Source organism: Lepisosteus oculatus, chromosome 1 (assembly GCF_040954835.1).
Source record: "Lepisosteus oculatus isolate fLepOcu1 chromosome 1, fLepOcu1.hap2, whole genome shotgun sequence".
NCBI classification, from domain to species: domain Eukaryota; kingdom Metazoa; phylum Chordata; class Actinopteri; order Semionotiformes; family Lepisosteidae; genus Lepisosteus; species Lepisosteus oculatus.
Window position 1 is genome coordinate 61025346 of NC_090696.1, and position 12290 is coordinate 61037635.

General features: G+C 33.8%; 1 protein-coding gene across 5 annotated transcripts in view; it reads right to left on the reverse strand.

Annotated features, from left to right (window-relative positions):
- lingo2b (leucine rich repeat and Ig domain containing 2b) overlaps positions 1-12290 on the reverse strand; it is a 493320-nt gene that overhangs the window by 211594 nt on the left and 269436 nt on the right. For 2 of the 5 annotated variants that reach the window (XM_069190989.1, XM_069191000.1), the window contains exon 4: positions 8882-8955. The exons of the other annotated variants lie outside the window; for them this stretch is intronic. The gene's annotated coding sequence lies outside the window, so the exon portion shown is untranslated. The remainder of the gene's footprint in view (positions 1-8881; positions 8956-12290) is intronic. 5 annotated transcript variants of the gene reach the window in all.

Below are 12290 nucleotides of genomic sequence, written 5' to 3' on the forward strand. Positions count from 1 at the left end.
TATCTTTCTTAAGGGGTCCAGTTGACAGAGCTTTCTGGAGAGAAAGAAAGTTCAGAGATCACAAAAGCTCTTTACAGTTGTCTGATAATTTTTTATTGGAAAGATACCATTTCAGCAGACATTGTTAATACTACTTGTCTTGGTTCAGCATTAACAGGAACTCAAAAACTCTGTACATTGAGCTGAAATTTCTTGTTACTGTTACAGCTTATTACTGTATTGATGAATTGTGCAGTTTGTTGTTATTGCGTTGGTGAATCGAATTACTACAGTTAAGAGTAAGTTGCTCATCCTATAAGGAAAGTGATGCTTACACTAAAGCACTTTAAACATGCATTCATGATATTTCACAACTCTTTCTCAGGCATACATAGAATACAATGAAACAGAGGTTTTTTGAAATAGCAGATAATATTATTACACTATATATAATTCTGTTCACATGTGGCTTCTGCTCCCTGCATCTAAGCATCATGAACTCCACAGTTTATTGCAACATTTCCCAAAATAGTATGTTCTCTGGACTGCTCAGACCACTCCATTAAAGCCCCCACAGAGCCAAACGATCACTTGCTTCAAAAGAAGTATTAAAATGTGTGAGCTTACAATGAGTGTTATCTGGACTTGCAATGGGTGTTGCACTACACTGTGTATTGTCCAGAAGTTGTATTGAAGAACCACATACTATGATGGATAAAATAATTTTATTTTGTCTTGACCTTCTACCAGGTCTTTTCATTGTGTTGCACAACTACACAAGGGATTAAATAGGAGCTTCACTTCAATGCGATAATAATGTAATTTAAGTTTCATCCAATTTCAATAGTTTTGTAAGATCTCAAGATGTGTCATAGCATTACATAATTAACTTAATTCTTTGGCTTTTTTTAGCAGCTGCAGTATTTTCACCATTATAACATATTTTGCCACCTATTGTTTTCCATGAGCTCTAATTCATGGTTGCTGAAATCAGACACATTTTGTGAGCCATGGTTTCGCTAGTGTGGATGAAAGATTCAATGCTCAACCCTCTTCCCTTCTGACATGTGGCATGCGTGCTAGGTTAGCAAGATGGTTGATTCCTGACTTTAACGTGACAATTGTAGAGTGTAGAGTGTGCTGTTTTGAAACCAGAACAAGTCTGCAAACTGGTTAATTACAGTATATCTGGCTAATTTGTAAAAAAAATAAACCGAAGCAGTTAAACCTGCTTTGCGAAACAGCCACCAGGAATGAATATCAGTGTAATAAATAGTATACTAAATGTGCCCCCTTCAGTGTTGTGAAGCAGAAATAGCTCATTATTATTCAGTCCTATAATTCATAGCAACTGTATGCTCTTAAAACACACCATCAACCTGAAAGGAGTTCCTTGTAAGTTATATATTATAAGCTTATAGTGTATATAAGCAGCTTATTTCTGATAAGGATTATGGCAATCCAAATCACATCCCAGAAGCATAAGGTGCAAGGAAGGATTACACCCTGGACTAAAGACTAGTCCATCAAAAGGCACATGTGTGCATGCATAGCTATAGCAGGAATGCTACAGTATGGGTTTAGAGGTAGAATTAAATAATAAAACTTTCCATAAAATAGCTAGAATTATTGAGTTTACTATGCAATTGGAGTCTTCTGTTTGTAATTATAACTAATTTTAATGATAGATTTTGATTTCACTTTCACTGAAGTTGTACAATTATATTTGATATCATCACTGGAAGTCAAAGACTGCAAATAAGTTTTATAATACATTTGTGGATGCTTGCAGCTATTTGGCAGAATTTGAAAATAAATAAATAAATAAAGGAATAAAAGAAACAAAGCCTTGTAAGTCTAGTCTGACACCTGCTGTTATGACTACTATAGGTGACAGATGGAGAACTGCTGTTGATCAGAAACTTGGCTACATCGCCTAGTCATTTGCAACTGCACTAAACACAGATGTTGTTTTTTAAGGATCAAAATGTTGATAAGGACCTGCATTGTTTATTAAACCTTTCAAACGTGTAATAGCAAGGTTTACCCTGTACCTTGCAGAACTAGAGAACAACTGAAAGCAGTACATTTCACTGTATCCTAATTGGGAGTTTGGTCCTAATCCTAGCTCTACATTTGTGTAAAAATGAATCAAATGGAAAAGGGTAATCAGATCATACATTCTTAAGGAGTGTGAAAACTAAAGTACAACTGCTTGAAACAAATCTAAAGCTTACACTTTGACAAGAGTTTTTACGTAAACTTAAAAACTCAAAATAAAATGACCTCAGAATTAATATCAGATGCGCAGTGTTCCCTTAGAGTGTAAAGTGTAACACAACCAAATAGAAAAAAGCAACACCACCTTTTTCTTACAATAAGCACTAGAAATTTTACAATATTTTCTTTGTCTTTACATATGATTTGCAGCATAAACTATCATTTCAAACTTTGTGTTTCTTAAAAAAGAAACTATCATTTCAATTTTCAACTATCATTATAGATGATGATGATGCAATCTGCCAGAGCACCTGTAATAACTATTTTCTGAGTTATTGATTTTTTTATCTATGTGGATCACAGAAAGCTGAAAGCGCATCGATGTATGTTATGGAATGCTCAAAGCAACATTTACAGTACCCTATGCACTCACAAACCCATCATAAACATACTACAAAATATTGAATACACATTCACAGAATTTTGAAAAAAACTGACCCCTGAAAAATTAAGTTTTGGTTCAGCAGTTACTGTACTTCTTTCACTGTACTAGTTAAAAAATTACTGTACATGAGGAATGGTGCGGAGCTCCTAATGCCATCTATCTTGTGATAATACTGTATATCTTTCCTTGGTTTGCAGCAGTCATTAATGCCAAGAATAGACCCATCTTATTAAATGTACAGTGAGGGCGACACCCAGCCTTTTGGTAATCTAGAGTATTTAAATTACAGTAGCAATACTTTTCCTGCATGTCCAAAGAAACATTACTTCTAAATGTAATAAATCCACAAATTTCTTAGAATGGTTATCTTTTCTGTACAGTAAAGACACTGACATTTTTATGAAGCCGTGACGTACAGTACATAAATTCATTATGATGGTTTCCATTTGTCATCATCTGGGTTGATCCAAGGCTTCTCATACCAGTCAACTCAATTTACACACTCTTAAACTCTATACTAATTTGCATGTTTTCAGTATAATGCACCATAGTAGTACACTGAACACTACTCCTTAGTTTAGGACAGATTAAGTCTCAATTTAACATGTATTGGTATGGTCGGCAACTGGAAACCTGCTGAGGAGACAATACACTATTTGTACTTGGTTGCACACCTGGATGAGTAAAATCCCTTGGTGATACACAGGCAGATCTCTGTCTCAGTGCTCTTCCAGTCATCTATGCTTTCATGTATCCTGATTTAAATCTATAAAATAGCTTTATTGTTATAATCAAGTTTTATGATGTATTGTATAAAATCAGCAAATAATCGAACGCAATGCAAAGCACTTTTGTCTTTGAAAAGTTTGTCAATTTGAATATTCAATATATGAGATGAGTAATTAAGACAGTCTACAATCTTACAGATCTTGCTGCAGCTCAACTGGCTGCTTACTTGTTGCATGATCCTGGAGGCCTGGGTTCAATTCCCCAGCTAGTAGAGTGTTAGCCTGAAAGCACTACATTATTATTATTATTATTATTATCTTCTGTGTCGCATTAACTACCTCTTCAGTTTATTCTGCCAGACAGTACATGCGTATAATTGTATAATTATAAATTTCTTTAGATACTCGATTCCATATTATATTCCCTGTTAATCAAATTCTAAAAGTATGCTTTTGTTTAAAGCATCGATAACGAGCGAATTCAAAGAAAAGGTTAAAACACTATCACTTTTCACAAAGTATATAAATGTAATATGTCTGAATGTTAATATGGTCATATGTTAATATGTCTTAATATGTTAATATGATCAGAAGGAGCACATACAAATGTTTCCTAACTAATCACATGTAAGACATGATGCTTAAAATGTTAGGGAGAAAGTGGAATACTGGTGTGTATTTTTTCTTTAAAATACCAATACCAGCCATATAAAGTTTACATAATATGTTTATGTTCCTAAATTAATATCGTTTATGAGCATGTGAAAGGCATGGTGAATTGGAGAGTCTCAAAACGTACTTTGTATGATTGGAAACTAATACGTGATCGGATCAACAAAATGCTGGGGTGTTACTTTTTGTCAATGAAAAAATAAAGTCTTTTCATTTACAAAGACGGTTACAAAACAAATGTGGACCAGGGTAATACTTTGAGATTACAGCTTGTCCAAGGTCATTCATTATTAATACTATTAGTAATATCTTCGGTAAAGATTTTGATGCATTAAATTAAAATATTTATGATAAAGGTGGTAGCTTGTGTAATTTTATCCAACTGAGCAATCTTACTTTTAGAAAATATACCAACTTTTTAATGTTTAATGATTAACATGCTCTAATACACAGTTAAAATTCAAAGTCTAAAGAGTATAAAACTTAAATTCTTAATTGAATAAAGATTGTCCCTTAGCAGTGCTAGGGATTTGATACCAGGTGTTCTCTGGTGACAGCTCAAATGCTGTACATTAGAGGTTAAGCTTTATTAGCTCCATCTGGAAGTTACACAAGGTGTACCACAGCGTACCTTGCTCATTTGGAATGGCTGCATCTGTAATAATCAGTTGAAACACTAAACTAGGAAAAATATTTGTGACTAGACACATAAAATATACATTTTGTCATTAACTGTACCTAGACAAAATACAGTACATGCCATTCAAAAGGCTCAGTGAGAGTAAAACTGTAGATACCGTAGTTGTGCAGTCCAGCTGTCTTCCAAAAACCCACATAAACACGAACAAATATTTAGTTTAAAAATGACTTTTGTTACAGCTATACAGTACAAACACATTACATGAAGACATGTATGTAGTTGTTTTTTTATTAAGACATTCAAGGCTCCAGTTGTGAATGGACCTTGAACACATCCCATTCATGTACAGTAAAGTACATGCATTCTTATGGGGAACTAGTTTCAATGTAAAATGTTTTGATTGATGCAGCAGTTTTCAGGAATTTATCCTCCACGTAAATTGAGAATTACATGTATCTGTGGCCTTGCTTGAAATCAATACAAGCTGCACTTCTTTTACTTTGATTCTCTTACATTTCTCTTGTAGAGCCTGGACAAGCATTCACTTTCACAGGTACAGTATGTAAGGTCTAGATGCCTCACATTGTCCCACTCATTCCGCAAAATTCAGTGGGAAATTCAATGCTGTTCGATATATGAACAGCAAAAGAAAGTCGAGCTGCAATGCTATTACAACTAGACGAACCCACAAGGAGAATAGCAATTGAGGTTCCAGGATTTGATCAAAGGAGCTCTGCACAGTCAAGTTGCCTGTTACTGATGGTCTGTGTTTGGCTGTAATGTCTTGTTATCTTAGGGACTGTTGGCTGTTAACTCTCCAGACAGCAAATCATTCTGATTTAATCCAGCCTCCAACATACAGTACCAATGGAATGAAGTAGTTTTTCTTTCTTGAAAAGTGAGGCATGTTGGTTCCTTGTTGGTTCCTTTCTCTGTTGTTTCCCTGATTTCCATTACACTTGACAGTCAACTAGATAAATAACCTCATCACCTACAGTATGTCAAATCAACTCTCTAAAGGGATGCTTATAGTGTACAACAGTCAAGGACACACGATTGTATCACAGCATCAATTAATAAAAATTATGCCAAAGAACATTTGATCAATATCAATAATCCATATCAATACATACTGTATTATTTAAGAAAAACATGTATGTGCAAATTGAGCAATATTTCTTTTGATGTTCAGTCTTTCAGTTTTTTGGGTGCTCTAAATTCAAATTTAAACATAAACATGTAATCTGATGGACCTCAATAATCTGCACTCGCAGACACATACTCTCACAGGAACAAAATATCTACTGGAATTAGTTTCAAACAAATTTCACCTTCTCTAAAGATTAAGCTCACAAAATAAAATGTTTGTTTTACCCATAAATAATTATAATGATTATACTGAAAGGAGCAAAACAATGATAGTTTCTGGTTGTTGGGGGCTTTGTGATTAGAGGGTATTTTATTTTGAATAACAAATATCATCTTTAAATTGCATATTAATTATAATTGTAAATTAATGCCAAGAATCATACCAAGAAGTAAAGACTCACTATCAATTTTTTGTTTTGTTTCATATTTCTGTCAAATGTTATGGCGTGTGGGACTGTGCAGAATTTTTCAAACTAGATGGTGGGTGTAATTTTAGTTGAGCAGCTGGTGTCAAGAGATACAGGTGTTCAGTCAAACGCAAACAACTAAGGTTCTTTAAGGGATGACTGCAGGACCCATTCAGTGCTCGAGGAGATAACATTCTCACAAGAGGACAGAATCACAGGCAGGCTTGTGAATTTTACACATTCGGCCAAGGATGATTGTTGTCTTTAATCGCACTCAACACACCCTACAGTTATAATGCATAAATTAAAAGTGCTGTCAACAGCCCTTATATTCTTTGCTCTTTTGTCGCTGTTTTAAAATCACTTAATGTCTCCACTGTCCACTTGTAGTGGTAAGATTGTTAATTACAAGCTAATGTACTTCTATCAGAAATCTACACATGCATGCAGGATAGGATGACATTTTCAAACACATACTGTATATACTGTACAGTAACTATGCAAATTAAGTAATCACAATGTAAATACATGTCAAAATCACAGAAGCTTATTACAGTATATTTAGGGAAATAGAGGCATATTTAAAAAATCTAATATATTATATAATAACAATGTTTTTGTCAATCATACACTCCAAACCATGTATCAATGTTGTAAAGTACAGTAGCTATCCTAAGCAATCCTAATTTTTCTTCCAGTTATGTTTATTGTGCTAATTTCATATATCCATATTGTTCAGCTTATTTTGTTAGGGATCAAGACTATTGTTTCTTCAAGATCACACTTTAAAACGCAAGAATAATGCAAGACAGTACAAGGCATTTCAAGAAGTTGTATAATTCTCAAAGACTGCTTGTGATGGGATTTTGGATTTAAATCACTTACAGTACAATAAGAAAGCAGTCTGTGTGAGAGATTGCTTAAATCATTTTAATTTATCCATTTAAACTAAGTATCCATCAGTACACTGCCAGAATTTCACATCTTAAAAGTAATTCTGTATGATTTCACAGATAAAACATCACAGCAATCTGCTCCTTTTGTTCTTCTACAGGTGCATACTGCATACTGCTCAAGCTGGTTTATGTCTTGCAAATCAGTTTTCTTTTGCTATTTTACTACATGGGGATTTCATTTTTAACAGGATCATCAGCTGCAAAGGTTTCCTCTTGATGAGGACTTTATTATAAGTCTGGTGTTTGGATATTAATATTCTGTTCCTTGTGCAGGGGCAAGACTACTTTTCTCTACAGGAAAAAAAGGCTTTGCATAATCGTCAGAGCTACAAATCAAACCACTCCTTATCTGTGTGCAATGCTCTCATTTTCTCTCTTTAAGAAATTATGCCCCTCAGGAGAGCCTGCTCTAAAGGTCTTTAATCTTCTTCAGTCTTTTATTTTCTTAAGCTAGATGTCCTTCACATGCAGCAAACTGTTGTCAACTAGTGGAGACCCTTGACAGGTGTAGTCAGTAACATGGAGTTATATGTACAATACATTTGTCCTTGATAACATATTTCTGAAGTCATTTTAGGTGTGTATGAAATATATGGCTGAAGGCTTTCTATACAATTTTTCACACCAACAAAGCAATGTACTGTACAGTATATAGGACACTGAGCTAGTGGCAGTTAGATTAAAAATGTCAGTTTTTTTTCAAACAGAAAACAAACCCATATATCTTAGCAGTTACTACTGTATTCTTTGTACTTTTTAAGTCTCCAAAGAAATTTCAGTACATATTCAAAGCTGTCATTGTATTCCTCATTTTACATTTAAATCACTACTAAACTTTTCTAATAACTTAAAATTGATTTTCCTTAGCAATGAAGTATTGGAAATCACCATATATTGATTTTCTGCTTTTATGTATGTATTTCTGTGTACTTCTCCTGAAAAAAAAGCTTGCAGAAAAATTCCAACAAGTCTTTTTAATCGATAATACATGATTAGTTTCTATTGGGACATTTCACTTCATACAAAGTAAAATGCATCACAATAATTGCTATGTACTGTACAGTATATAATGTGCTCTGGCATTTTCCCTTGCCATTGTCTCAATAACACAAGCATGTCTTCATACATTTTAAACTGCTTTGGCTACCCAGATAGCAGACTTCAGGCTGATAGGAAATTGAGGGGGTGATGAATTGAGGAAGACTGAAACCAAAGTATTTGTCCCCTTGAGTGCACAATCCTTGGAAAAAAAAGATTCTGTGTGTTTTCTGTGTCAAACACTTTCCCCTGGTACAAAAGGAACATACTGTATATTTAGTTTAATATACACACAAAATAGTGCCCAGCAGCTAAACAACATTTAATCTTGGCTATATTTTAGTAAATTTATAGCATGTTTATCTTATATCCTATATCCTATATACTGTACTATATACTACATACAGGTAGTTACCAGGATTATTATTTTCAAAATGAAATGTTTGTGTGAGATAGTCTGTCTTGAATATATTTAAGTCAATAGAGCAAAGTCCTGTTTATAAATTACAAGAAAAGCTCATTCTCTGATTTTCAAGCCTCCAGATTAAATTCAGTTTTGAATATGAATGGATACAAATCATTTTGCTGTTCCACGAGCCACACAAAGCTACACCTCAAGTGTACAGTAACAGAGAGAAATAGCTGACCTTTCCTGTGACAAATCCCTGCAGCTCCATTTCAGATCCATTCACTTGACAGAATGTTCAGAAAATGTCCAAACCTAAAACCCAGAATGTTCTGATGAATCAGTGAAAGGACTTCTTGATTTTTTTCCAACTGTTGTACATATCATTGCATGTCTGAGTTGTCAGCACTACCAGCTATTAAAAAAAGCTACCCTGAAAATGAAATATGAGTCTCACTGACATCCCCAGCTGGACAAAGTGTGGTAGAAGAAGCAAATTCATAAGACAACTTCTGACCTGTAGGTTTTTTTTACACTTTCAATATTTTTGAAAGAAAATCTTGATGATTTTTACTTACACAGCATATTCAATTAAATAATGATATATGTAATGCTATCACAATGTTTAGTATTCATTTTCTTGTGTTCAGCTATTTTTTTAAAAGTGGTTTCAATCTTATAGCATTTCTTTGAGACGAAATTGCTAGATATTTCTATATTTATGATATTTTACATTTAAAAAAATAAAGCACACTTTTATTTCCAGGAGTGTAGTGGTAATATGAATTGTATGTAGTAATGTACTGTAATACATTTTATGTTGTTGTAGTGGGGCACAGGGGCTTACTGTACAATATGTCCCCTCATAATTCTGAATAGGAAATAAAGTTGGGGGAAAATGTGATTTAATGAAAAATCACAAGAAACTTGAAAAGCAAAAGTTTAAATCTAAAAGCAAAAATAGAAATGTTAATTACTTTTTTAAAAAAATGTTGCAATATATTTGCAGCCAGGGAAAGCAGAACCCATTTTTCCATTGTAATAAAATAATCTGTAAACAGCCTTGTCAAAGTATTAAAATCTTGGGATTGATAGATCGATCATTTTCTGCTTAGGGTTTAAAGTTGCCATGTTTCATAAGGAATAAGGAAAGTCAAGTCTTAAAGGCACTGAGAAATCATCTTAGTTTCATCCTAGGATGATTTTCTTAATTAAGGTATAAGGCAGTGAAAGATCCAGAAATATTTCATTAGTCATCCAAATGCATCCACAATTCATGCCAACAATCTGCGCTAACAGCTCTTCAGCATGTGATTATGCCTTTATATAGTATATGCATAAATCTTCAAAACTATTGTGACAAAAGGAATCATCAGGGTAACATCCGCTTTTGTTATATTTTTCTTTAAAAGTCTTGGCTTTTATCTTGTTGTGCAAGCATGTGTCTGTTTTGTTCCGGAAGTGAAGAATCTAGCACATTTATTTCACAAAAAAACTTCAGCCATAGGTTATCCAGATGGGAAAAAAAAATCAGATATTCTGCCAGCAGGGAGCCACTGCTTGTGGATTTTGTTTAGCTTGCACTTGTATTTTTCCTTTTGATATCCATTTTACTTTTTGAATGAAGCAAAACAAATGAATGGATGACCCCTGTTTCTCCTTTTGCATTTTCCACATCCTTAACATAACTGGCTGAGGCACCTGACTGTGACAATATAACTATATAACTTCTGCATGTTAAGCTCATACGAATAATAAAATCATATTCTTAATTCCTTTGGAGGATTTGCCTATTAAATTTAGAATTTTTTTAACTGGCTTCATAACCTCAAATGTTTTTAATTTTAGTGCCAGTCGCTGTCAATCACTATACAGTGGGTGGCAGTGTTCAGTCCTCTGTGATTGTGTATCATACCTGTCGCTCCATGAGTTTAAAAGCTGACACATTTCAGGGAGTAGAGTGTGCGGTAATGAAATCAGTCACAAACCAAAAAATCTGAGCACTTGTTGTCTTGGTCAGTAACTGTTTGCAGATTAAAAGCTGTTTTATTACTTTGTATTGTAATATGAACTGCACATAAATCACGAGCTGTGCTAAATTTGGTTTGTTGGTGGTTTATTTTCAAGCTGCAGCACAAAACAGCCAGCTTTACAAATCATTTCAATACATTGTTCTTTCACTTTAATGCCCATGTAACTGATGCACTGGCTAATGCTGTTATATGATAGAGGTACTGTATGCTTCCCGTTTTATTTACAGCATCTTCAGGACCTCTTGACACATACCCTGCACATAAGCCAAAATCAAATTATCTCCAAACATTTGAGGGTTTTTTTTTGCATTTAGCAATTCTCAACTAAGGAACAAAGTGCTTTTTAAGCCCTTTGTATTTGGGTATTTTTCTCCAGTACAGACTTCCGTTTTTTAATTTAATTTCATATTCATTTCTAAATATACTGTATATACTGTACAGATTTATTTTGTACTAAGATGAGTTTTGTTGTAAGTAATGTTCCAGTTTTGACTTCAGGCACTCATTCACTAATGTTTTGTGGTACTGTATGTCACACACTAATGTTCATGTGAATTTGAACTTAAAGTTATTATGATTTCTGATCACTTTCTTGTTTTGTTTTTGGAGTCTCCAGAGACTAGATGATTATCTCTACTAGTTCACCCCTCTCAATTCCAAACAAAGAACTAGAAATATCACTAGTAGACTAGGTTTGCTTGACTATTTGTAATGTAATAAACAGGGGACTGTATGAAATTGACTAGATTACAGAACAATTTCCGTATTCTGATGATAATTCAACATGACACGACATACTGTAAGCTTGTTTTGTTTTATAATATACACCTCAAAATAAGCTTTTAGTTTAATCATGCAAGTTAAATGTTAAAGACGTACCTCACTGTACTATTACTATGAATTCAGTTGTGACTTTGACACATAAGGGAATATGTCATAGGCTACTTATGTATCAGCGCCCACAGTTCAAGAGTCCCCGGAGTAAGGCATATTGTAAAACAATATAATAGGAAAACCTTCTGTAGACTTCACTAATGATTTCTTGTTCTTTTTCTTATTGATGCATTCTGTTCTTGTATTGCTAATTAACCATCACACAGTATCCAAGACTGACAGGATCAAAGTCGGCCTGACAGATCAACAAAAGGCCTCATGTGTATGAATCAATTGATGCCTCAGCCTGCTCTGATATTAATTGGATATTTTATGCAATGTAAAAACCCTCATAATGGAATTTTGCCTATCAAAAAGTTTTAAATTTCACCATTGCACACCTTTATCAGTTTGTATTGATTTTACTTTGATCATTATTTTATAAGCCCCCAGAAAGTTAAGTCATTAGAAATGTGCAAATTAATGCTCCTGTGAAGTTGCAGTATTGGTTTAATAATTTAACAGAAACACTATGTTGAAAAATCTATATAAAAATAGGCAGAAAATCAGTGAATCTCCCTAAAAACTGCTTGTAGCTTCACAGACACAATAGTCTTGCATTGTGTTTCTTGCATGTGTTTCATTTCTATGCCATATTGTCATTGCAGATGATCCATAGGCTGGGGTTCTTCTCAAATCAAGTGAAGACATCATGATTTCTATTCTTCTTATTAGAAGCTTGTG